The sequence below is a fragment of the Salvia splendens genome, unplaced genomic scaffold, assembly GCF_004379255.2.
Source record: "Salvia splendens isolate huo1 unplaced genomic scaffold, SspV2 ctg721, whole genome shotgun sequence".
NCBI lineage: Eukaryota > Viridiplantae > Streptophyta > Magnoliopsida > Lamiales > Lamiaceae > Salvia > Salvia splendens.
The window spans coordinates 13,765-19,423 of NW_024599391.1; the positions used below are offsets into that span (position 1 = coordinate 13,765).

General features: G+C 39.5%; 1 pseudogene; it reads right to left on the reverse strand.

The window, feature by feature from the left end:
- Positions 1-231: 231 nt before the first annotated feature.
- On the reverse strand, positions 232-3,199 carry LOC121791103 (annotated as a pseudogene).
- Positions 3,200-5,659: the final 2,460 nt, after the last annotated feature.

Sequence of the window (5,659 nt, forward strand, 5' to 3'; positions counted from 1 at the left end):
TTAAAAAAATGCAAATTTGATTATTCATTATAGATTTATATCCACTATTTCCAAATCTCGAAACAAACTAGAAATTATATTAGTAGGAGTATATAACGTCTTATATGACAATAGAAATTAAAATGTAAATCAATAGAGGACCCCACACAGCAGTCTTTCTAATTCTCTCCCTCCTCTCTTTCGTCTCCTTCCCCTTCTTTATGTAATAAAATGTAAAAAGTGCAATGACACAGACACAAACAGCTATGGTGTGAGTACTAGGACCTGTCCCCAATTGACCAATGGTGGTCAAATAGATTGTTCCTTCCTGAATCTAGGAAGCCCAATCTTGGCACCATGGATCTTGAGGTCAAGTTCATTCCTAGCTTTGAAGTCTGCATAAGTGAAAGGCTCGTAGTTGGAGGCCTCTATCACCCCATCCTCAGCCGGGAACACGAAATACCCTATCGACACCTCTCTCCCGCCCTGTTCACCTTCACCCTGTGCCTCACGCTTACATATTTGTCATCACTCATCGCCTAAAAGTTAAAACACAAAAGAGTAAGACAAAAAGCAAAAAAATTGGAAAGCCAATCTTAAAAAGACACCTGCATCATGTCCCCAAGATTGACAATGAGTGTGTCATGGATGGGCCCCACATCCAGCCACTGATTGTTCTTCAAAACTTGAAGCCCCCCCACTTGATCCTGGTGGATGATGGACAGCACAGAGCTGTCTGTGTGGTCAGGGATGCCCCATCTCCGGCCCGGGCAGCGCAGGTAGCGATACACGCGTATGATTCCGGTGGCCGGAGATAGATACGATATTGATTTGGGCTGCGAGAAGCCGAGGTCTTCGGCCATGGCGCCGAATATGGCCTTTGCCAGCCTTGTTTGATGCCTCCAGTATTCCTCTAGTAAACACCTGACCATTTTGCTATTTTAGATTGTTCACGATTTAAAGAAACATTTACTTTTTTGATATGCAATTTAAATAATACCCCCCCCCGTCCCAATTTAGGAGAGCAATTTAGCTAGGGCAAAAATTGTTAGAGTGTGTAATAATTGAAGTGTGATAGTGGTTGTTGGAGTGTTGATAAAGCTCATTTCATGTATCGGTTTAAGGGTAAAATGTACTCTACTTGATCGGTTTATCGTACAAAGCAAGTGTTAAATGTGCAGGAATGCCGCTTGACCAAAGCAACAAGACCAAACTGATCAAGCGAGTACAATAGGCGAAAAAAACCAGATTTCGGGGGAAGTTGATCAAGGGGAGTAATCAAGCAGTTAAGGAGGGGACCACTGGATGTCAGAAGAAGGACACGCGAGGCTATGAGCTGGATGGTGCGCAGTATTCTGTTATCAAGGACAACGTTCTAGAAGGGGACACGTGCTGATATATGAGACGCAAGGACGGAGCTGAGTCACGAATTTGTTACTGAAAAGCGTCGTCGTTCTAGAAGAAGAGCACGTAGCAATCAATGAGTCGCTCACTCTCAGCATGAGCGAATATTCCCTGCCAAGATCGTTATCCAGCTGGAGTTCGTGCCGAGCCTATAAATAGAGAATGTGCCACCACATGAAAGGGATCTGATCCTTTACTTTCCGCCTAGTTTATCTTAGTTCTCTAGCTTAGTTCAGTTCTCTAGAATAGCTTAGCCTAGCTTAGATAAAGTAATGTTTAGTTAGAAAGGGCGACTGAAGAAGCGCTGCAGAATACTTGTTATCTGTCGGCGTAGTCTTAAGTTTCCCGCCGAGGCTCTTCTCGGTTTTACTTGCTTTCGTAATTTCCAGAGTGTTAGCTTAGTTTAAAATTCAAGCTGTACTGTTCTAGTTTAATCGAAGTTGTTTTCGTTTTCATCCTCGCGTTTACTGCTTTAGTTTCAGTTTTGTTATGATGCACTTGATCCAGTAGTTAAATTTACCTTGTTCAAATTAGCCAGTTTAATTCTGTCTAGAGCAAAATCAGTAGTTAAAAACTCCCAAGTCAAAGCGTGGCAGCAGCCAACCCCCGGTTCACTATTCACACACTTGATACACCAACTTCTCTGTGGGATCGACCCCGAACTTGCCGCTTTACTGTTAAAGTAGTGCAAAATTGGGAGTTATAAATTACTTTGGTGGGTAAACGAGCAAAAGAGATATCGACTTGATCAAGTGGCAACGACATTTGCTAACTGATCCAATCGGTTCAGTTATCTTTCCATATAACTTTATCCGAATTCGCGCTTGTCGTTCATAAAACCTCGCCAAGTGTCTAATAATTGAAGTGAGGTAGTGGAAAGTGAGACCATTTCAACTTTTCGTATATTTAGGATTTTGTTTTGTTTTATTTTTATGAAAGTAATGGCATTTGAGTGTAAATTTCATCAACAATGAGGTTACATTTTATATCCAAATATGGTAAATTTTTAATGAGACTCTTAAATTGGGACGGATGTAAATGACAAAATATGACTCTTAAACTGGGACGAGAGGAGTAGCTACTAATTGGTTGTTTGGATTCCAAATAGCTGCCAATCATATAATCACAGGTGGACAAATTCACACATCAGCAAAATAACAAACCATTTACTTTTTTTATATGCCATCGCGAATTCACAGAAATTAATCAACAAAAATACCTACTAATCGGCGAATAGTATAATAACACGTGGAGAGATGTGTGCCGAGGCTGCAGTGCAGGATGGACCAAAACATCAAATCGGAAAAGAAGCAAACCAAAGACAACGACAAAAACAAAAACACGTGCGAACCAACCTGAAAGATTCAAGGAGTGGATCTTGATAATGGGAATGAGAAATGTTGTTGAGTGAAACATTGAGGCCTTCAAGCCAGTTGTGGTGGTTGTTAGAAGGAGGGGCTTTGTGGTGAGCATTTGCAGACATGGTGAGAGCAGGGTTGCCCCAAAAGTAGAGCATAGGGGCGGTGGGAACAATCCCCTCTTTCGACTCGAAATCACATGAGAATAGCTCGCTGGCGTGGTCATGGAGCTGGCTCAGCAGCTCCGCGGGCACGCCGTGGTTGGTCAGCCTTAACATGCCCCACTCGCGGCACACCTCGCTCAGATGTGCACGGTCGAGGGCCTCGAAATCCATCACTGGAAGCCGCGCGGATGGAGGGCTCAAATCCAGATCGAATTCGAGAGAGTTCTGCTCGACCGAGTGTGATTGGCCGTTGTGGTGTGGGCGGAACAAGGGAGGGTAGGATGAGAAATTCATTTTTTTTAAGACTAGTTTATTTAGGGTTGGTTTGGTTTGGTTTGGTTGATTGTATTAGGAAATGTAAGTGGCAATATTGAAGTTACCACTATTTATAAAGTTTGTGCATTGGTGGGAGAGAAATGTATTTATTTTTTCTAACTTTTGTGGTGTTGTAAAGGTGCTATATAGCATCTAGTATCAACAAAATGGACATGGGAGATGTTTACGCATAATGGAATAAAGTGTATTATTTATGCATACAGACAGAGCATCAAACTAAACAATATTGTACTATTATTATATTAATTATATACAACTCATCTTAAAAATTAAAATGCACATCTGATGTTTATATTAGTGCATATGGTAATCCCTTTATTATTGAAACATAATACTCCCTCAGCGACTGCGCACGACACAAATTTTAATATGCAAGTAGTAAAGTACGTAAAAGATAAGATCTATCTCATGAGAGAGAAAATCTTGTCAAAATGAAGTAGATGAATTTTGTGATGAATCAAAATGGAAAAGAATACTATTTTATGGGACGGGAGGAGTAATATTAAGGATCGATGAGTAATTTGCTCAATTATGCCGTTAGATCATATTCTTTAATTGTAGAAATTTTCTTTTATGTAAATGCTTTTATCCAATTATTTAAACTTAGTATTGATAGATTAAAATTTAATATTTATATCTATTTTATACACACATATCCATGATCCATGTTATGTGTTAATATAAATTATTTATAAACCACGAGTCACGCTTATATATAAAAATATATTAATTTATCGATATCATTATTGCACTTTTGACACATTATCATATGATCTTTACTGTTTTCATAATATGTAAAACTATGTATATGAAATCCAAAAATGAAAGATGATTAGCATCCATTAACTAATTGTCACGACCACAACTCCCTAGTCAGAGAAAGTGTAGCTACTTCGCGATTAAACATATTGAACTGTCTCAAGTCATCATGAATATAACTTAATTCAAGGAAACATTGTCTGAAAGTGATAAAGATAACATTGTACTAAATCAGAGTGAATTATGGGATATTGTCTTTACTAAAACAAGTCTAAGTTTACGCAACGGAAGAGTACGAAGACAGATGTAATATGTATGAAGACATACTACACCAGCTATCCTTCTATTTATTTAGTCTTCTGTCCCAACACCTCCTCTGTCTCGACCGATCAACCTGCACATTAAGGAAAACAATATGCAGGGCTGAGTACTTGGTATACTCTGGGCTTATGCCGAAAACTGTTTTTCTTTTAGTTGTCAGCCAAACTGAGTGAACACGAGGTTTTTCTGAAAACAAGTCTCAGTTACTAAAATCTGTTATTTCTTTCTGAAATAGACTGCAGTCTTTTAAACTTCTGATGATATACCATATCTTAACTGCGTGAATCGGGAATGTGGCCACATTCCACGATCACTGGGCCGGTCAACCTGGCGCTAGCTCACGGTCCCTGTGTGTACACTAGTCCGAGTAGGGTTTGCGGCCCTACTGGGAACCAAATTCGATTTAACTGGTTGGCATAGCCAACAGATAGGTAATCATAAATCAAAAACCGGGCATGACAACTCATTCAAAATAATCACGTTTTCACATAAAACACGCTTTGAAAGAAAAGATGATAAGCCCACCTCAATTGCTTAAACTCTTGCAAACTGGTGCTTTCCTGTCCTGAGATTACGCGTCGTGCGACGACGTTCCTTTACAAAAATTAATATACTTAAATTAGGCTTTAAGTAATTATTCATCTAGGATGCATGCATGCATGCCTAAGTGTGAGCTCATTATTTTATTTCTTTCTCTCTTTCAAACTTTAGAAATCTTAATTCCTTAATTAAATCGGAGAATTAATTTATTCATAATCTGGCCGAATTGTTCGGGTATTAAATTTTCCCGCATTATCTTAAGTATTTAAAAAAAATACTTCCTGTGACTACTAAAGTTCGCTTTAAATATTTTTTTGAATACTATTTTACACGGCTTAATATTTCTTTTCTCCTGTGGCTTAGGAAATTAATCCAAGAAATAAATTCTTAGGCCCATATAAGGATTAATTATTCTGGCCCAGACTATTTAATTTTCGGCCCAGCTTAACTAATTGACCCATTCTCTTCTCCTTCTAATTTATTTATCTGAGGCCAAAAGTCAAAAATAATTCGGCATGGCCCAATTACTCCCTTCACCACATTGCTGATCTCTCTCTTTCTCCCTCATTCTCAAATTTCAAAACAAGAAACCCTAACTCTCTCCACCCTTCTCTCTCGGCGGAAATCAACACTGCATCAGCCAACTCCGGCGCTTCCTCACCGGCGAGAAATTCGACGGGGTTAACCCGTGTTCCCTCCGTCCATCCCTTCCACTTCTGCATCTCGCAACTCAGATTGGGTTTCAAATCCCTAATCGAAGTGGGAGGGGAGCTGCACATGTTCCCTTCGCCCATGGTG